The sequence below is a fragment of the Berghia stephanieae genome, chromosome 12 (genome assembly GCF_034508935.2).
Source record: "Berghia stephanieae isolate SIO BIC M18660-M18661 chromosome 12, UCSD_Bste_1.3, whole genome shotgun sequence".
NCBI lineage: Eukaryota > Metazoa > Mollusca > Gastropoda > Nudibranchia > Aeolidiidae > Berghia > Berghia stephanieae.
In genome coordinates, this window is record NC_088371.1 from 23,363,748 (window position 1) to 23,386,247 (window position 22,500).

At 37.0% G+C, this 22,500-nt stretch overlaps 1 protein-coding gene and 1 long non-coding RNA gene across 2 annotated transcripts in view; both read left to right on the forward strand.

The window, feature by feature from the left end:
* Window positions 1-22,096, forward strand: part of LOC144957524 (uncharacterized) — a 118,009-nt gene extending 95,913 nt beyond the window's left edge. The window contains exons 3-4 of the long non-coding RNA XR_013642180.1: window positions 11,539-11,673; window positions 21,747-22,096. This is a non-coding gene — a long non-coding RNA (uncharacterized LOC144957524). The remainder of the gene's footprint in view (window positions 1-11,538; window positions 11,674-21,746) is intronic.
* LOC144957523 (carbohydrate sulfotransferase 11-like) overlaps window positions 2,051-22,500 on the forward strand; it is a 142,898-nt gene continuing 122,448 nt past the window's right edge. Inside the window, exon 1 of the mRNA XM_078888855.1 lies at window positions 2,051-2,081. The gene's annotated coding sequence lies outside the window, so the exon portion shown is untranslated. The remainder of the gene's footprint in view (window positions 2,082-22,500) is intronic.

Genomic DNA, 22,500 nt, shown 5'->3' on the forward strand with positions numbered 1-22,500 from the left:
ATATGTATATATATATATATATATATATATATATATATATATCTGCTTATCTATATTTCTCTCTCTATCTACCTATCTCTCTCTCACTCACACACACACACACACACACACACACACACACAGACACACACGCTCTCTCACTTCTCTATTACTACCTTTACTTTGAAAGATTATTAAAACTGTAACCCATTCCTAACCTCTATAAATCTTAAAAACTGACTTGGTATTACGACAGATCAACTTTCTATTGATATTCATTCAATGACCGCCGATACCGGAATCTATGAATAGGTCATTCCGAGATTCCATTCTACGCAGTAATAGACTAACCTCCACTGGAATTCTCCGATTACATTGCCCTGCCCCTCCCCCCCCCCCCCCCCCCACACACACACACACACCACACCCACCAACCCACTCCCCAAACATTCCCACTATTCTTTTTGCGGTCAATTCCAATTGATGTAATTTAATAAAATACTCACAACTTCTGCGAACCAGATAAATAGCACCAACTCACTAAACTATGGTTCATTGCGGAGAATGAATACATTGTATTCCATTAATGTATTAATGTATTCCATTGAGAAAAAATGAGCTTTTTAGCGCAATATCCACTAATAGTGCTCAAAGCACTGTACAAGGGGTCCCTGGCCAACAGTAAAACAACACTTAACCTGTAGGACGGGACATGACACCCGTCAGGCAATATTACATTTTTTTTTTCGAACAGAGACAATGCTGTTAACGGTCAGGTACTCATTTTACACATGAGTACGGTGAAAGAATGTGAGTAAATAGCCTTTTCCAAGGACTCAACTATGAGCCGAGCGAGGTTCGAACCCAGAACCTTCCGATCCGAAAGAGAGTGTCATACCACTAGACCACATAGCCGCACAAACGTCTAAACTTTTAGAAGGAACAAAATTGACGTCACCCAGCTCGTTTTTGTTATTTTTTTAATAATCATATTTAGACAGCCTGTTAGGGGACAGCGTGGCTCAGTGGTTCGGTCTTTGCTTCTACCCGAAAGGTTCCGAGTTCGATCACCCGCCACTGCGCTGTGTGGCCTTGAGCAAGTCACCTCGTCCTAGCTCAATTTGCGGCCATCCACTGCCGCTAGCGCCTGGGTTATTCCAGTCTTCCCTTGGAATAGACCCACAGAGACAAATTTCGCCTACGGGTGGATAAAGGTAAGTATAATTTATTGTATTTATTTTTGTATTGCTAAGATCCCAAATCAATCAAACTGCAAACATTAAAGGTTACGCTCAGTTTTGTGTGTTGGTATGTGTGATATGGCTGGCGGATTATGAGAGCATCCTATCTAAACTCATAGCATCAGAAATCTGATTTAGAGAATTTTAGTGAGAACTAATGACCGAACAGGTGGTCTTACAATAATTCTAAAAAGCATAGTTACGTCACCTTCTTTCATTCATTCATTCGTGATCCTTCATCTCCCCCCCCCCCCCTCATCTCTCTCTCTCTCTCTCTCTCTCTCTCTCTCTCTCTCTCTCTCTCTCTCTCTCTCTCCCCCCCCCCCCCTTCTATACCTTTACCCAACCGCTCCCTTCCTCCCTATTATTATTATTATCATCGTATCGTATATCTACCACCCACCCCTATAATTTACGTGCATAATTTTCGTAGATAAAAAAATAATCCGTCTCATATTTATTTATTACAAAACAGAAGCAAACAGCGGCGACGGCGGTGGTGGTGAAAGTTAAGTCCAAAAAATTCTGTCTCGTCTTGTCGTCGTCGCGAGATTTGTGTGACGCGAACGCGATATTCTTAGTATAATCCATGCATGCTTACTTCTACTAATTTTATTGTTAAAAAATCACCTCTCACTCGCAGTTTTCGTGGGAGTGTGTATAACGTACTGTGTTATGTGTGTGTGTGTGTGTGTGTGTGTGTGTGTGTGTGTGAGAAAAGAGAGAGAGAGAGAGAGAGAGAGAGAGAGAGAGAGAGAGAGGAGGAGAGGGGGGGGGGGGGGGGGGGGGGGGGGGGGGTGGGTGGGTGTGTTTGTCTGTGGTTGTGATTCGGGGTGGATTGAGATCGCGAGTGACTGACTGGTTGGTTTGTGATAATGTGATGTGATTGTTCATGACGGTGTTATGTGTGTCTTTTCCAGCTCGGAGTTTAATATATATATATATATATATATATATCGTTATATATAGTAATATAGTAGAAGTATAATATATCACTATTATAGAAGGTGACATTTTAAAGTTTTTCATAATTATTTGTACGACTGGAATTATTATTATCATTATTATTATTATTATTATTATTATTATTATTATTATTATTATTATTATTATTATTATTATTATTATTATTATTATTATTATTATTATTATTATTATTATTATCATTATTATTATTATTATTATTATTATATTATTATTATTATTATTATTATTATTATTATTATTATTATTATTATTACTATTACTATTACCATCATCATCATCATCATCATCATTTCTTTCATTTTTGTAATGGATGGTTTTCGTTATCTGGATTAAGTTTCATTTAATTATTGGAATTTTCAGTGTTGAAACATTTCAAAAATAATTATGTCAACTTTCGATGATGCATTAATTCCTTATGTCTGTCAATGTCAAAATACTTTGAATGTTTCAAGTTATTAATGACTTCATGAAAACATTTTACTAGATAAATAATGTATAAATAAATAAGTGGGTAAATGAAAAGGTTAAAAAACTTGAGCTTTTATAAAGTGTTATTTCCACTAAACGTGCTCAAAGCGCTCTACAAAGGGTCCCTGACCAACAGCAACACGTAACATAAAGAACGAAACATGATGCCTGTTATGCGATAATATAATTTATTTTTCAGACAGAGACAACGGCCAGGTACTCAATTTACACCTGAGTACGGTGAGAGAATGTGAGTAAAAAGTCTTTTCCAAGGACTCAACTATGCGCTAGCGAGGCCCTAACCCAGGAACTTCCGATCCGAAAGCGAGTGTCATACCACAAGACCACATAGTCATAGCCGCACTCGTTGGATAAATAATGTATAGATAGTATGCGCTTGGCTAAGAAGCTCACAACATTGGCATCCGGAAATATTACGGACCAACAACACACAAAACTATGTGTAATCATGAACATTTATAGTTTGATTAATACAATTTTGTGAGAATTACTCATAATCTCGGATGGCAAAAAACAATATCAAAGACATGAGTGACGTCAATTTCGTTCTATCTATAAATAAATATAAGTGCTTAAATGAAAATGTTGTTGCTTGAAGCCCGAGGGAAAAAATAACGATAAGTGTTGAATTGTAAGCTTCAATTTATTAGACGAAGACAAATTATACTGTGGACGTTTCGGGTTTTGTTTTTTTAAGTCGGTAAAGAAAAATAAATAAGTAATTTAAAAATTAAATGAATAAATATAAATATAGACGATTAATTGATAGACAAATAATTCAATAAATGAATAGATAAGTAAATAAATATTATGACTAAATAGGTAAATAAATAAATGAATAAATATATAGATAAATAATTAATAATAAATAAACAGATAGTGCATAAATAAAATATTAATATATCTTGTACAACTTCATGCTTTATGTTGAAAGAAAGATTTTTTTCATCATTCAAAATCGTCTTTTAAAAAAAAAGAAGAAAATTTTGTAGTCCTTCAGAGTCATTGGGCCCGTGGAGCCGGAGTTTATTCCGGTTTCTATAGCATGAAACCGACAATTGCAATTGCTTGCTATCCTTTGGATATGACGCTAGTATATCGCAAAGTACTTTCCGCTAAATCTAGTAAACTCAGATATCCATTGAACTGCTTGGTGGACGGAGGAAGGGGGGGGGGGGGGTTCAGAAATGCTCCGGCGAGCATATGCGTATCCAGAGGGAAAAAACCCCATAAATTTGACCATGTTTTGACTTTTACGCATTCTGATCACAAGACATATGAAAAGTTCTAGCCAGCATGAAGAATAAAAAGTAATGATTTTCTTTGTTTAGAACCAAGATGGCCGCCGTTGCCGGGCGGCATGACATCAGACTACTGAATTCAATTGGATACGCTTTTATGCTCGCCGGAGAAGTATTTCATAAGGGCGTCTGCCATCGTTCCGATAGTTTAGAGCCAGTTACTAAGTTACCATGCGTCATTACGAGGGAATTGACGTTACGACTGTTTAAGAGTATGTTTGCAAGTTTCATAAACAAAGCAGTGTGTTTATATTTCTTAACCGTCTCCGTACCAACTATAGGAAAATCGTCACATTCGTTACGACACAACCAACATTTTTCTTATTCAAATTTCTTTTGTACATCATAACATTTAAAGAAAATGAACAGTGTGTTGTTGAGTATGTTTTGCTTAAAAAATTATTTATCGCAAGAATTTACTGTTATTATGTCTGAGTGATAAAGACATCTGTTTTTGTGTTAGTTGGGTGTGACGTTTTGGGGGAATTCCTGAAAATGGCTGGTAAGGAGGAAGTTAAGAAACATCCAATCGTTGGAGAGCAAAACATCACGTGATTGATGACTTGCTTGGACGAAAACCATGAATATAGATCGCTCCTATTGACGTTTTCATTGAATATCCTATTGATATTTTGTTATAACTGATAGAATTCTATGAGATCTTATCGTCTTATTCGCTGTCTAAAAACAACCATAAAGAGCCCCGTGACGTCAAGTGAACATTTGCCGTGATGGGCCCCTTATGCAAATACCAGCCTTTGAAGATTGAAATTGAAGATTTCCTAGAATTTCCGTTTATTACGGCTTTATCATATTAGTATTGTTCTCGTTTTCTTGATGTGTTTTTTTCCCCTCACAGAAATATACTTTTGTGTTGGTTTCAATGAGGTGTGACCCAAGGCGATTCTCTGATATATATTATACCTCTGTAGATTGTTTGAAACAAGCGATGCATGCTGCATATTGTGATCATGCGTACCAGACATCAACCTTTTTGTACATGTGTGTGTGTGTGTGTGTGTGAGTGTGTGTGTGTGTGTGAGTGTGTGTTGAAAATTCAACCAATACATTTTTTAAACAAAATTGTCCAGAAATATCGTCCTTGAAATATCGATGGATTAAATCGATTTCGATCATATCGAAAACTCTAAAAAGACTCAGGTTTGGCAGGTTATTTTTTTTAGTTTTGTTTGTTTTTGTTTTGTTTTGTTTTTTTGTTTTGTTTTTTTTTTTTTTTTACAAGATGACGATCAATTGAATCGGTCAATATCTGAAGAACGAGTTTTCTGGCTAAAATTTTACAAATGTGTTTTTGCTTTTTTGTTGTGTATTTTTTTTTAGAAATTTCCAGACTAGAGACAGATCGATTATTGTGCCTAACAGGTGTTTCGATAATGATATTGATAATAGATAGTATGCGCTTGGCTAAGAAGCTCATAACATTGCCATCCGGAAGTATAACGGACCAACACACAAAACTGTGTGTAGCCATGAACGTATATAGTCAAATTAATGCAGTTCAGTGAGCATTGCTCATAAACGCGGATGGCAAAAAACAATAACAAAGACAGGGTTGACGTCATCTTCGAACTATCTATAAAATCTTTTTAAAAGTTGAATCGATTAGAAATATAAACGGAAAACAAACGAAAAGAAATCAGCACAGGTTAAATTTTATCTTTATTTTGATCAAGTGTTTAGTTACCGGTGGATGAGTTGGTTTGTTAGTGTGATTGTTTGTTTGTTTGTTTGTTTGTTTGTTTGTTTGTTTTGTAAGCTTGTTTTTTGTGTTGGAAGAACTTCCATATACAGGCGCCACTCAGGGAAGGCCACTTTAACTCCAGTGAGAAAGTCAGTAGAGATATAGAATGAAGCTGACGTCACGTAGGTCTTTGGTATTGTTTTTTTGCCACCCATGTTTATGAGTAATTCTCACTAAACTGTTTTACCCAGACGAGAAACTTTCAAGGTTACAGATAGTTTCGTGTGTTGGTCTCTTATAGATAGTATGCGCTTGGCTAATAAGCTCACAACATTGCCATCCTGAAATATAACGAATCAACACACAACACTATATTATGCCACCTTAAAGTTTATAGTCTGGATAATACCGTTTAGTGAGAATTACTCATAAACATGGATGGCAAAAAAAAAACAAACAAAGACCTGAGTGACGTCAACTTCATACTATCTATATTTACTTTTATTCATTAAAGTGGCTCCTGTATGTGGAATTTCAGCCTCTGTGTTGTTCTTATAACTTCATTCATTATTTTCTTCCATATTTTAGATTTTGAATTTTCTGGCCCTGTGTAACGAACCAGGTATTCGGATTGCAGTGTGTGTGCTCATGAATAAAAAATCTGAAGAAAATAGAACTGCATAGTTTGTGTGTGATAAGTGATTTGAGTCTTATTCGTGCTTGGAGTTTAAACTATAGAGATAAATAGACAAAGGTGAACGGAGTGTAATTCTAGTTGGATTTAATCATTCTCGATATAGGACTTTTTTCCTCGTTATCAGTGGTGTGAATATTTCAACTCATTTCCTAAACGTGAGTATAGCAAAATAAGACATTGTAAAATATTAATAATAATTTTTTAAAAATAAATAGAGCTTTTGTATAGCGCAATATCCACTCAACTTGCTCAAAGCGTTTTACAAAGGGTTCCTGACCAACAACAACACGCAACATGAACAACGAGACAAGACACATGACGCCTGTTAGGCGATATTACAATTTTTTTCCCGACAGAGACAACGCTGTTAACGTCCAGGTACATATTTTACACCCGAGTACGGTAGAGAATGTGAGTAAAGCGCCTTTTTTTTTTCAAGGAGTCAAATATGCGCCGAGCGAGTGAGGCTCGAACCCAAGACCTTCCAATCCGAAAACGAGTGTCATACCACACGAAAAACAGACATAGCCGTATATTGAATAATAAGTGAATGTATTGATAACATAGACAACTACATATTTCGGGAGACCTTCCATACCCCCCCCCCCCCACCCCTATTTAGGCAGGTGTTCATCTTGAATAAACGTTTTATCTATTTAAATTTAGAATCAAATTAACCCTAAGCGACGTGGACTACCTACTTATTTGCAGTACTCTTTCATTCCTTCATTTTGGTGATAAAGGGGAAACCCGAAACGTCCACAATATCTGCCTTCGTCTAATAAATTGAAGCTTACAAGACAATACTTATCGTAATTATCATAATAAAATAAATAGCCTAATTTTTTTCTACACGCAAAATTCGTAAAATTTCAAGTCAAGAAGATTAACTACTCAAAAGATGGGGGGAGGGGGGGGGGTGGGGGGGGGGAGAGAGCTATGGAAGACCTCTCACTATTTAATCTAATTTAATTTATTTTATGATACGGCTTTGCTATGTGGGCTTATGGTAAAAAGAAATGAAGTGAGTAGGAAAATGCCAGAAGACTTATAGATAGTATGCAGATGACGTCACTCAGGCCTTTGTTATTGTTTTTGCCATCCGCGTTTGTGAGTTGTTCTCACTAAACTGTATTAACCAGACTATAAACGTTCATGGTTACACAGAGTTTGTGTGTTGGTCCGTTATACTTCCGGATGGCAATGTTGTGAACTCCTTGGCCAAACGCATTCTATCTATAAAGAATAAAATGTTCGCGGCGATGGGGCTCGAACCCGCGACCTTACAGGGACGACGACTACTCCGCCTGGCCAGGGAGAGTTTGGCTCTACTGTATGAGTTATCTACCACTCCAAAATAAATAGAGGTCTTGTGGTAAGACACTCGCCTTTGGTTCGGAAGGCCCAGTGTTCGAGTCCCGCTCTGAGCGGCGCTGTCCTTGGAAAAGGCTCTTCTTTACTCACATTCTCTCTGCGTACTCATGCGTAAAATGAGTACCTGGAATTAACAGAATTTTCTCTGTTATCGCCAACAGCCGTGATGCCTCGTTTTACATGTTCTTCTTCTTTCAGCTTATCTCCCATTTTGCAGGGATGCAATAATGAATGCCACATCTCCATGCATCCCGGTTAATTGCATCATCTTCCTCCAGGCCCAGTTCTTTCATATCATCCTTCACCCTAACCATCCATCTAGTCTTTGGGCGTCCCTTCTCTCTCTCTCTCTCTCTCTCTCTCTCTCTCTCTCTCTCTCGCTCTCTCTCTCTCTCTCTGTGTGTGTGTGTGTGTGGGTGTGCGTGTGTGTCTTTCTCTCTCTCTCTCTGTCTCTCTCTCTGTCTCTCTCTGTCTCTCTGTCTCTCTCTGTCTCTCTCTATCTGTCTCTCTCTCTCTCTCTCTCTCTCTCTCTCTCTCTCTCTCTCTCTCTCTGATCTCCCGCTACTTGTATATTTAATACTTTCCCCCACATACCCCTACTCCCCCACTCGTCTCTTAACATGCCCAAACCATTACAATCCCGCTCTACATGATAAGTGTTGCTGTTGGCAATTGACCCCTTTGTAAAGCTCTTTGAACACCTTAAGGGGATATTGCGCTATATAAATGCTTAATTTTTATTTTTTCAATTTTTTATTATTTTTTTTTAATGTAAAGAGTGCTTTTTTAAAAAAAAAAGTAGTCCATGATGCCGGAGTATATCCCGGTTTCTATAGAGTGAAACGGATTATAGCAATTGCTTGCTATCCTTTGTATAGGACGCTAGTCTATCGCAAAGTAATTTCCACCAAATCTAATAGACTCAGCTACCACATTTACAGCTAGGTGGACAGGGAAGGGGGGGGGGGGGCTCAGAAAAAAAGCTCGACTGCACCCGGGATTGATCTTGGTCCCTTTGCGTGTGAAGCGAGTGCTCTACCAACTGAGCTATAGGAAGATTGCTGAACAGCCATTCAATGTCCACCACCAACTAGTTAATTCCAACAAATGACCATTTTTAGACTGTGGGTCATATTTCAACTGTAATGAAAGTGGCGGACGGACGTTTTTGTAATTTATTCTCGAATATAAATTAATAAACACGTAAATTTATAACTAGATAAATAGATAATAAAAATGTATTATTATCTAAATATTGTTTTACATCAGACATTTCACGTGTTTGTTTTTATACTTACGGCAACAACAACCATAATAATAATAATAATAATAATAATAATAATAATAATAATAATAATAATAATAATAATAATATAATAATAATGATAATAATAATAATAATAATAATAATAATAATAATAATAATAATAATAATAATAATAATAATAATAATAATAATAAAAATAAAAATAATAATAATAATAATATTAATAATAATAATAATAATAATAATAATAATAATAATAATAATAATAATAATAATAATAATAATAATAATAATGGTGACGATGACGATGACTACGATGAGGCTAATAGAATGATGATGATGATGAGGAGGAGGAGGAGGAGGATGATGGTTATCTTCATCAGCATCAATTTTATCGTTCAAAATACGTTTGTTCTCAGCGATGAACAACATCCACCTACATGGGAAAACCCTAATACAAACGGTTACATAACTGTACAATCATAAAACTGGCCGGAACAGCCTCAGGGTTGATGCACCCATGGCTAATGTCATTCGAGATTGAGATATAGTATATAGATAGTGTGCTCTTGGCTTAGAACCTCACAACATTGCCATCCAGAAGTATAGCGGACCAACACACAAAACTATGTGTAACTTTGAACTTTTATAGTCGGGTCAATACAGTTTAGTGAGAATTACTCATAAACATGGGTGACAAAAAAAATAACAAAGACTTTTATTCTATCTATAGATAGTTCGAAGATGACGTCACTCAGGTCTTTGTTATTGTTTTTTGCCATCCGCGTTTATGAGTAATGCTCACTGAACTGTATTAACCCGACTATAAACGTTCATGGATACACACAGTTTTGTGTGTTGGTCCGTTATAATTCCGGATGGCAATGTTATGAGCTTCTTAGCCAAGCGCATACTATCTATATTGGGAATAGATTATGTGAATTTGAGTCAAATACCCACGACATCTGCCAACAGGAAATACCCTGACAAAGCTGTTAATAGAAAGGAGTCATTTTACACCTGAGTACGGTGAGAGAATGTGAGTAAAGAGCCTTTTTTTCCAAGGACTCAACTATACGCTGAGCAGGCTCGAACCCAGGACCTTCCGATCCAAAAGCGAGTGTCCGATCACAAGACGACATAGCCTGTACATCTCCTTAGTAGTCGAATGTATCATGGCCGAATGACAGCTACTGCAAGATAACATCCTTGTTATGTTGTATAGATAGTATGCGCTTGGCTAAGAAGCTCATAACATTGCCATCCGGAGTTATAACGGACCAACACACAAAACTGTGTGTAACCATGAACGTTTATAGTCTGGTTGAGATAGATAGTATGCGCTTGGCTAAGAAGCTCACAACATTGCCATCCGGAAGTGTAACGGTATAACGGACCAACACACAAAAACTATGTGTAACCTTAAAAACGTTTATTGTCTAGTTGATACAATTTAGTGAGAATTACTGAGAAACGCGGATGGCAAATATCAATAACAAAGACCCGAGTGACGTCAACTTCATACTATCTATAGTTTAGGGAGAATCACTCACAAACGCGGATGGCAAAATACAATAACAAAGGCTTGAGTGACGTCATCTTCGTTCTATATGTATCATCCCATAGAAAAAGCAAAACGTATAATATTATTATGTACCACATTATGATGAATGCAATCCTTTCTAATGTGGGGAGGGGGATGACATTCTAGTATCCCCTGACTCATTTTTGCCAAAATAAACAACTTTTACTAGATTCGGACAGTCCGAATAGATAGTATGCAGATGACGTCACTCAGGCCTTTGTTATTGTTTTTGCCATCCGCGTTTGTGAGTTGTTCTCACTAAACTGTATTAACCAGACTGTAAAAGTTCATGGTTACACAGAGTTTGTGTGTTGGTCCGTTATACTTCCGGATGGCAATGTTGTGAACTCCTTGGCCAAGCGCATTCTATCTATACTGATTATTCACTTTACGATAAAAATTCCATCGTGTCTTGGATCGTAGCCATCGTAAAGTTATGGCCTGATACTGACCAAAAAATGACGTCAAAATGCCAGTCTTTTGCCACAAAAGAAAACAAATCGTGAGTTGTATTCAATAGTTCAACCAATGAAATAACTTGTTTCCATGAGCTCTACTAACGACAACTCACTAGGCGGTGCAAAAACCAAATAATGACGTCAAACTTCCGGTCTTTTTGGATTTCAGTATCAGGCGATAGAAAGAATGCGCTTGGCCAGGGAGTTCACAAGATTGCCATCCGGAAGTATAACGGACCAACACATTAACTTTGTGTAACCATGAACTTTTATAGTCTGGTTAATACAGTTTAGTGAGAACAACTCACAAACGCCAATGGCAAAAACAATAACAGTTGACGTCATCTTCGAACTATCTATAACAAAACGATGGCTGGGTATTGCATCATTGAGTAAGACACTTCAGAAAAATTATGCTATATACATTAAATTTTCTGCCTTTCTCTTTTCATTTCCAGAGTACCAAAATTGGCCCAGGAGGTTAAAATCCAGACTGGCTCGAAAAATGTATAGGTCAGCGGTGACCGTGGCGAAGATTACCCTGTTCTTTATGAACATCTGGGTGTTGGCGGTGGTGCTGGTCGTCTCTTTGGGTAAGTTGTCAATAGTATATTAATAATATGTACAATATACAGTATAATATAGCTGCACTGCGGCTAACGCCTGAGAGATTCCAATCTTCCATTGGAATAGACCCTAAAGATAATTTTTTTATTTATTTATTTATTTATATGAGTGCGTAATCCGCCTCTCTCTCTCTCTATCTCTCTATCTCTCTCTATATATATATCTCTCTCTATCTCTCTCTATATATATCTCTCTCTCTATCTCTCTCTATCTCTCTATCTCTCTCACTATCTCTCTCACTATCTCTCTCACTATCTCTCTCTCTATCTCTCTACTATCTCTCTCCTATCTCTCACTATCTCTCTCTCTATCTCTCTCTTTCTCTATCTCTCTCTCTTTCTCTCTCACTATCTCTCTCTCTATCTCTCTCTCTATCTCTCTCTTTCTCTATCTCTCTATCTCTCTATCTCTCTCTCTATCTCTCTATCTCTCTCTATCTCTCTCACTATCTCTCTCTATCTCTCTCTATCTCTCTCTCTATCTCCCTCTCTCTCTATCTCTCTCTCTATCTCTCTCTCTCTATCTCTCTCTCTCTATCTCTCTCTATCTCTCTCTCTTTTCTCTCTCTCTATTCTCTCTCTCCCTCTCTCTCTATCTCTCTCTTTATATCTCTCTCTCTCTCTCTCTATCTCTACTTTTCTCGTCCACTCCTTTTGTGTATGTGTCGTTGCTTCCCATCCTCATCCTCCTCCTTCTCTCTCTCTTTCTCTTCTCTTCTTCTTCTTCTTCTTTCCTTTTCTCTCTCTTGTTTATTTGTCTTGTTTCTCTCTCTCCTCTCTCTCTCTCTCTTCTCTTTCTCTTTCTTCTTCTTCTTCTTCTTCTTCTTCTTCTTCTTCTTCTTCTTCTTCTTCTTCTCTTCTCTTCTTCTCTTCTTCTTCTCTTCTTCTCTTCTTCTTCTTTCTTCTTCTTCTTCTTCTTCTTCTTCTCTTCTTCTTCTTTTCTTCTTCTTCTTCTTCTTCTTCTCTTCTTCTTCTTCTTCTTCTTCTTCTTCTTCTTCTTCTTCTTCTTCTTCTCTTCTTCTTCTTCTTCTTCTTCTTCTTCTTCTTCTTCTTCTCTTTTCTTCTTCTTCTTCTTCTTCTTCTTCTTCTCTTCTTCTTCTTCTTCTTCTTCTTTCTTCTTCTTCTTTCTTCTTCTTCTTCTTCTTCTTCTTCTTCTTTTCTTCTTCTTCTTCTTCTTCTTCTTCTTCTTCTTTCTTCTTCTTCTCTTCTTCTTCTTCTTCTTCTTCTTCTTCTTCTTCTTCTTCTTCCTTCTTCTTCTTCTTCTTCTTCTTCTTCTTCTTCTTCTTTCTCTTCTTTCTTCTTCTTCTTCTTCTTTCTTCTTCTTCTTCTTCTTCTTCTTCTTCTTTCTTCTTCTTCTTCTTCTTCTTCTTCTTCTTTTCTTCTTCTTCTTCTTCTTCTTCTTCTTCTTCTTCTTCTTCTTCTTCTTCTTCTTTCTTCTTCTTCTTTCTTCTTCTTCTTCTTCTTCTTCTTCTTTCTCTCTTCTTCTTCTTCTTCTTCTTCTTCTTCTTCTTCTTCTTCTTCTTCTTCTTCTTCTTCTTCTTCTTCTTCTTCTTCTTCTTCTTCTTTTCTTTCTTCTTTCTTCTTCTTCTTCTTCTTCTTCTTCTTCTTCTTCTTCTTCTTCTTCTTCTTCTTCTTCTTCTTCTTCTTTTCTTCTTCTTCTTCTTCTTCTTCTTCTTCTTCTTCTTCTTCTTTCTTCTTCTTCTTTCTTCTTCTTCTTCTTCTTCTTCTTCTTCTTTCTTCTTCTTCTTCTTCTTCCCCTTCTTCTTCTTCTTCTTCTTCTTCTTCTTCTTCTTCTTCTTCTTCTTCTTCTTCTTTCTTCTTCTTCTTCTTCTTTCTTCTTCTTCTTTCTTCTTCTTCCTTCTTTTCTTCTTCTTCTTCTTCTTCTTCTTCTTCTTCTTTCTTCTTCTTCTTCTTCTTCTTCTTTCTCTCTTCTTTCTTCTTCTTCTTCTTTCTTTCTTCTTCTTCTTCTTCTCTTCTTCTTCTTCTCTCTTCTTCCTTCTTCTTCTTCTTTCTTCTTCTTCTCTTCTTCTTTCTTCTTCTTCTTCTTCTTCTTCTTCTTCTTCTTCTTCTTCTTCTTCTTCTTCTCTCTTCTTCTTCTTCTTCTTCTCTCTTCTTCTTCTTTCTTCCTTCTTCTTCTCTTCTTCTTTCGCGAAGTCCCAGTTTTAAAAGCTTTTGCTAAGAAGAGGGTCATTTAAACCGATCGATATTTGAAGGACGAATTTTCTGGTCAAATTTCTAAATAATAATGTGTTTTTCCAAAGAACAGCGGTACACACTATACATTACAAAGTGTATAAAATATTATACCTTTGCTATCCATGCAAAATTCTATCATAATCCTGGAAAGGTACTATGTAGTTCAGTGACCAAGACCTCTGCCCCTGTCCACATATATATTTTTTCTTCTCCATCATCCCAACCACTTTTTAATGACTGCATTCTCACCATCGGGGCTCAGAAACTCGGTCAGAAATCTGAAAGCCATAACGTTTTTGTTTCTTTTTATCTTCCACCCAAATGCGTATCTATATCTACATGAGATGTCAATTTCTCACGCTTGTTTCCTCCTTCTCTCTCTCTCTCTCTCTCTCTCTCTCTCTCTCTCTCTCTCTCTCTCTCTCTCTCTCTCTCTCTCTCTCTCTCTTTCTTTAAAAAAAAAATTTTTTTTTTACGTTTATTAATTTGTGTTTTAACCTTTCTTTTTCTTCTTTTTTTTCTTTCGTGCGGCTACATGGTCTTGTGGTATGACACTCGCTTTCGGATCAGAAGGTCCTGGGTTCGAGCCTCGTTCGGCGCATTGTTGAGTCCTTGGAAAGGGTTCTTTACTCACATTCTCTCATCGTACTCAGGTGTAAAATGAGTACCTGGCCGTTGACAGATTAGTCTATTTTTTGGGGGACAACAATTGTCATCTCGCCTAACAGGCGTCATGTCTTGTTCTACATGTTACGTGTTGCTATTGGTCAGGGACCCTTTGTAAAAAGATTTGAGCACATTTTGTGGATACTGCTCTATATAAGAGCTGAAGTTTTTTGGGGTTTCTTTCGTGTTTTATTTTCTTTCTTTCCTTATTACTTTCGGCAAGTCATTAATTCAAACCACCTTCTGAAGTAGTTTTAAACCAAAGACTGCATGCTCATTAGTGCATGTCTGATTTGCAAAGAGAGAATAATGGGCTCGTTTTAATATTCTGATGAATTAAGAGTATATTTCTATTCCGACAATGAGCTCGTAACAATTTGGGGTTATCAGAACTTCAAATAAGTACACGTTGACCGAAGTAAGTAAATAAATGAATGAATTAGTTAACCAATTAATTATGTAATGAATGATTAAATAAATCAACCAAGAAATAAATGTAAATGAATAAACGAATGATCAAATAATTAGTTAATCATTATGAAAGAAGGCTGCTTTAATGACAGCATAACTTTTCCCAGCACTTCTAAACCAACAACAACAACAACAACCATAACAACAACAACAACAACAACAACAACAACAACAACAACAACAACAACAACAACAACCACAACCACCACCACCACCAAGGTTATTGAGCTATTTATTTTCTTCCACACAAATACCTTAATTAAACCCATTGCACTCGGGCGGCAGATTCCACCCAGAGCCAACTCCAACATGGTGGTCAGTCCAGAATCAAAACAGTGATTATATAATATTATTATCATTAATATTTTCCTGTCTTCATGTCGGCGGTCACGACAAGAAAGCAGAAAAAAAAACCCTGAGAGATGAAGAAGAAAACATGCTGCTGGGCATGACAAAATACGTTTTTCGTTTTGGACAACCTCCCCCCCCCCCCCCCCCCCAAAAAAAAAAAAAATAAATAAATAAATAAATAAATAAAAAATACATATGTGACCCCTCGCCTCAAAACGGTATTAAGTCGGGTTGATTAAACTGTTATTAAGTCGAATTATAATTAAACTGGTCAAAAATTGGAATGATCGCTAATTAGCACAATAAAACATAACATTCATTCTCCACAATTAAGTATAAAAAATCTCAACACAACTTTGATATTTCTGGCTATAAATTCAATATTCAGCATCTTAATCATCCCGACAATATACCGTTTTGAGACGAGGGGTCACATATAACTTTAACTGTCTCATCCCGGAAACAGAAACAGGTCAGGCAGGAGTAAAAAACAGTATCACAATATCATAGAATGATGATGATATAGTCCAGCTTGGGATGGGTGGAGTTGGTGTAGAGGAAAAAATATGTAAGGGTCGGTCTGAAGTCAACCGGAACCAGTTATCATAAACTGTCCGCCCATTAAACGAATTTGGGCGTAAAAATCTGCATTTCGAGGGGAAATGAAATTTGGGATTCACATGCGATGCTATGCTCTGAGCCGCCTACTTGAAATCCTTAGTTTCCAATGGAGAAATAAAAGGAACATTCACTTTAAATAGCTTTAGAAATAAGCAATTTGCCCGTAGCATGGTCCAAATATGCTCCTAAGTCCTGAATAAAGGTTCTAAGGAACTAAACTTTCCTTTTCAACAAGATTTATTGAGTCAAAGAGGTGTATGTAGTTCTGTAGCTGGAGCCAATAATTCGTATTTATACGAATTTTTCGTAGTACTAGGCATGCCTGGCTATGCTACTATGCATGAAACCTGGACGAAACTAAAGAACTATCTTACTTTGAAAAAACACGTATTTAAGATTTTGGCTAGGAAATTCGTCATTGAAAAATATATATCGATGGATTAAAATGACCTTCATCTTATTAAAAAATCTCAAACCTGGGACTTCGCGAAGTCCCAAAGTTGATAATGATATATATTTGACAAGATTGGTCATTTTAATCTATAAATATTTGAAGGACAAGTTATCTGGCCAAAATGTTTTAATCGTGAGACTGAGCCAAAAGTGAATTCTTTGAATTGTCCATACTTTTTGAACCTCTTAGAAACTGTCTCTACCAATCTATTGATGTTAGACCGTCAGATTTGGGCGTATTTTCCCCTTATTTATTCAACCCAGAACATTCTGATGAGAACAATTCTTTTTTACCTTAGTTTTTTCACAGTAATTTTGTATTGGGGTTTTGGTGTGGCGAATGTACTGAAAGTGACCTCTTGGCGAAGGCTCGTGTCTTTTGATTCGTGTTTTGTTTTTGTTTTTTGTTTGATTTTTTTTTTTTTTGTTTTTGTTTTTTGTTTGTTTTTTTTTTGGGGGGGGGGTTGTTTGTTGAGTTTATTTTTTTGTTTTTTTCTTTGTTTTTTGTTGTTTATTTTTTGTTGTTTTTTTGTTGTTGTTTTTTTTATTTTTGTTTTTATTTAGTTGTTTTGTTTATTCTATTTTATTTATTTATCATGTTGGGGGGTGTTTTTAGTACGAACGTTAAGGTGGTGGGCTATGACCATAGTCATCGTTAACTTATAGCCTGACACTAAAACCGTAGCCATAGTTTACTTAAAGCCTGACACTGACCAAAAACTGACGTCAAAAGACAAGTCTTTGGCCACAAAAGAGAACAAATCGTGAGTTGTATTCAATAGTTCAACCAATGGGACCACTTGTTTCCATGAGCTCTACTAACGACAACTCACAAGGCGGTGCAAAAACCAAATAATGACGTCAGAATGCCAGTCTTTTTGGGTTTCATTGTCAGGCTATATAGATAGTTTGCGCTTCGCTAAGAAGCTCACAACATTGCCATCCAGAAGTATAACGGACCAACACAAAACTATGTGTAACCATGATTTTTTTTTTATAGTCTGGTTAATACAGTTTAGTGAGAAGTACTCATAAACGTGGATGGCAAAAACACAATAACAAAGACAGGAGTGACGTCATCTTCATTCTATCTATCGATTGTTTGCGCTTGGCTAAGAAGCTCATAACATTGCCATCCGGAAGTATAACGGACCAACACACAAAACTGTGCGTAACCATGATCGTTTATAGTCAGGTTAATAGTTTAGTGAGAATTACTCATAAACGTGGATGGCAAAAAAACAATAACAAAGACAGGAGTGACCTCATCTTCATTCTATCTATAAGTTAACGATGGCTAAGGTCCTATTCACAACTCGGACAAAGTCGGTCATTAAAATCTCACGCCTCGACACATCACGTGTTGATTCAACTGTGGGTGGAGAAAAAAAGACTGGCAGTTGATTATGTACATCCATTATTTGGTTCTTTGCCATATATAGATAAGATAGAATGCGCTTGGCCAAGGAGTTCACAACATTGCCATCCGGAAGTATAACGGACCAACACACAAACTCTGTGTAACCATGAACTTTTATAGTCTGGTTAATACAGTTTTGTGAGAACAACTCACAAACGCGGATGGCAAAAACAATAACAAAGGCCTGAGTGACGTCATCTTCGAACTATCTATAGATCATGTCCATTCTCACAATAGATATCTAGATAGCTGCGTCTCTCGGGCAGTCGTCATAATGTAAACAGTGATAGTCATTGGTAAACATATCAAACTACACAGGTTTTATCATCGGTGGTATTGCCCCCCCCCCCCCTCCCGTTCACCCAGCAGTAATTGAGTAGCTGGGTATGTTAGATCTGGCGAAAAGTACGTTGCGATAGACTAGCCTCAAATCCAAAGGGTATCAAGCAATTGATATTTTTTTCGTTTCACGCTATAGAAACCGGGATAAACTCTAGCTCCATTGGCACAATGGTTCTGAAGGACCTCAAAATTACACAATTAAAGCGGGGCTCGAACCTGTTTATTTTGGGTGTAATGGCAATGCGTTATTCACTCGGCCATGCCCCCCCCCCCCCTTCCACATGCACACCTCACGTCAAAGTTTTAAAATTAAACAATAAAAAAAGCCATCGGATTTTCCTTTGATATTTTCTTTCCGTACAGCTCGTTATCTCATGGGTGGGCCCGTCTCTTTATGGCCATTAAAGCTATTAACAGGCATCATGTGAAGCTGTTAAAAAGAGACGAACAGTGAAAAAAAAACAAAACAAAAAAACTTGCAGTTCTCATGAATGAAGCAACCTCGCAGAACGAGTCAATGCGTTCCAAGCATTACAAGTTAGAGAAAGAATGTACTTGACGTCACGCAGCTTTTTGATTTTCATTTCAGACAGCCATTTTGGTGATTAGTTCTCACTAGATTATATCAGATTATAAACGTTCAAGGTTAAACATAGTTTAGTGTTTTTTTGTGTGTTATATCTGGCTGGTGGGTTTTGTGAGTATTTTAACTAAACTCATGACATCATTAACCTGGTACTGGGACCAAAGCCATCGTGAATTTTTAACCTGACACTGAACAAAAAATTAAGTCACAAAAGAAAACAAATCGTGAGTTGTATTCAATAGTTCAACCAATGACGACTCACAAGACGCTGCACAAAACTAAAACATGGCGTCAAACTATAATTCCTTGTAGCTCTCAGTGTCAGGAGATATGTGACCCCTCGCTTCAAAACGGTATTATGTCGGCATGATTAAGATGCTGAAAATAGAATCTATTACCAGAAATATCAGAGTTGTGTTGAGTTTTTTTATGCTTTATTGTGGAGAATGAAGGTTATATTTTATTGTGGAGAATGAATGTTATATTTTATTGTGCTAATTAGCGACTATTCCAATTTTTGACCAGTTTAACTAGAATTTGACTTAATGGCATTTTAATCATTCCGACACAATACCGTTTTGAGACGAGGGGTCACAATAAATATAAACGGTGGCTACGCTGGGACCGTGGCCTTCGTAAAGTTATGGCCTGATACTGACCAAAACATGACGTCAAAATGCCAGTCTTTGACCACAAAAGAAAACAAATCGTGAGTTGTATTCAATAGTTCAACCAATGAAATAACTTGTTTACATGAGCTCTACTAACGACAACTCACTAGGCGGTGCAAAAACCAAATAATGACGTCAAACTGTCAGTCCTTTTGGATTTCAGTATCAGGTTATAACATAACGACGGCTACGCTGGGACCCGCCATGACATATTTTGACGTCATGTTTAAAAATAAATCTTTTTAGGTTTGTGCAAGATATAGATAGTTTGAAGATGACGTCACTCAGGCCTTTGTTATTGTTTTTGCCATCCGCGTTTGTAAGTTGTTCTCACGAATCTGTATTAACCAGACTATAAAAGTTCATGGTTACACAGAGTTTGTGTGTTGGTCCGTTATACTTCCGGATGGCAATGTTGTGAACTCCTTGGCCAAGCGCATTCTATCTATACCTGCCTCGTCCTACGGAAAAATCGTAGAAACACGAAGTTTTGGCTCCATCAGAGCGACTATGACGCGTTATAGGCCCTGAATGACAACTACAGTGTACTTTGCATCAGCCGCAGTCAAGCATTTCGAGTTGAAGTCAAAGATCAGACCCGTTTCACCTGAGTTGTCATTGTAACAAGGAAACTAGGACCCCGTCTCGCCTGATTAGATAGACTAGCGTCCTATCCAAAGAGTAGCAAGCAATTGCTATTGTCCGTTTTACGCTCTAGAAACCGGGATAAACTTCGGCTTTATAGGCTCAAATTATGACTGTGAAGGACAACGACAGTGTACCTATTATGTATCAGATGCAATCAAACATTACGATTGGAAGGAGGTCAAAGATCAGACCCATCTCACCTGAGTTGTAACAAGGAAACGTCCCCGCCTCGTTTGATTTTACGGCTGCTTTGTTACGCACGCCTCAGTAATGGAAGCGGTTTTCACGCCTCGTGACGTAACATGCAATGTTGCCGGGAAGATTTTATATGGAATGCCAAATAACTTGAGGGGGGGGGGGGGGGGGTCGCTATGGTCCCGATAGCTCAGTTGGTAGAGCACTCGCTCCACAGTCAGAGGGACTAAGATCGATCTCAGGTGCAGTCGAGAATTTTTCTGCCCCCCCCCCCCCCCACCCCCTGCAGTTAGCTGGATCCGTTAGATCTGGCGGAGAGTACTTTAAGTGACAGACTAGCGTCCTATCAAGAGGGTAGCATGCAATTGCTAGTGTCCGTTTTACCCTATAGAAACCGGGATAAACTCCGGCTCCATGGGCCGAATGGCTCTGACGGATTACAAATAACTTTAAAACTAATACCAAGGTCTGTAAGGGGGGGGGGGGGGGGGAGCCAAAATATTATGTTTCATTGGATCCAGAATTAGGCAGCAATTTTGTGGCCCCGTGCTTAAAATTGATAAGCCAAATTTTTCTTGAACAGTGAGTTGATATGAAAAAATACATTTCTCATTCGTCATAATATCTAGTTCTTTTGCTACATATTTTCAAGTTTTGGATTATTTATTTATTTACTTATAGATAGTTCGAAGATGACGTCACTCGGGTCTTTGTTATTGTTTTTTGCCATCCGCATTTATGAATAATGCTCACTGAACTACATTGACCTGACTATAAACGTTCGTGGATACATACAGTTTTGTGTGTTGGTCCGTTATACTTCCGGATGGCAATGTTATGTGCTTCTTAGCCAAGAGCATACTAGCATACTATCTATATAATATAGATACGGCAGTACTAAGATCATGCGTCATTTACATCGTAAACAATCTTAAATGTAGGCATCAAATTTATATTTATTTTATGTTTTGGAGTTCCCTGTTGATTACAGTTTTGAAATGATTTGTACATATGGAGTCTTTGGTGATAAATATCAAACGATTTCAATGTAAGGAGTTATTTACAGTGACACCGCTGTTACCTGCCACATCCTGTATAAATCATATAAATTTTTAAAAATATAAATTAACCCTCTCCTCACCACCCATAGGAAAATCGTCACATTCATTACGATGCAGCCAACAATTTTCGTATTCCGATTTCATTTTGTATATAGTTATTGACATAAAAACTCGACACTGTGTTGTAGAGCTCATTTTTCTGGCCAAAACATAGAATATGCTCGTTAATATTCTGTTCTTAAAAATATATTTTTGTGTTAGTTGAGTATGTAGGTTAGGGTCAATTTCTGAAAATAGCTTGTAACGAGAGAGTTAAATAAATTCGCTTTATTCATTCCATATGGGAAATTTGTCTTTAGGGTGTATGCCAAGGGAAGACTACTGGAATAACCCAGGCGTCAGCCACAGTGCAGCGAGCACTCAACCTTGAGATTTCTTAACCCTCCCCATACCAACCCGAGAACAATCGTCCCATTCGTTACGATCCAACCAGCACTTTTATCATTCCGATTTATTTTGTAAATCACACAATTTAAAGAAAAATATTTTATGTTTTATTATAGATATAAAAACGTGACACTGTGTTGTAGAGTTCATTTGGCTGATCAAAATATTATGCTAAGAATGTATTTGTTGCTTTTCTGTTTGAGTAAGAAAATTCTATTTTTGTTTGGGTGGGTGAGAAATTTTGGGGAAAATTCTGAAAATGGCTGGTAAGTAAAGGTTTAAAGTCTTGAGTTAGAGAGAATATTCATCACAATTTGTGACCCCTCGCCTCAAAACGGTATTATGTCGGGATGAATAAGATGCTGAAAATTGCATTTGTAGCCAGAAATATCAGAGTTGAGTTTTTATGTTTTATTGCGGAGAATGAATGTTATATTTTATTGTGGACAATGAATGTTATATTTTATTGCGGAGAATGAATGTTATATTTTATTGCGGAGAATGAATGTTATATTTTATTGTGGAGAATGAATGTTATATTTTATTGTGGAGAATGAATGTTATATTTTATTGTGGGCAATGAATGTTATATTTTATTGTGGAGAATGAAGGTTATATTTTATTGTGGAGAATGGATGTTATGTTTTATTGTGGAGAATGAATGTT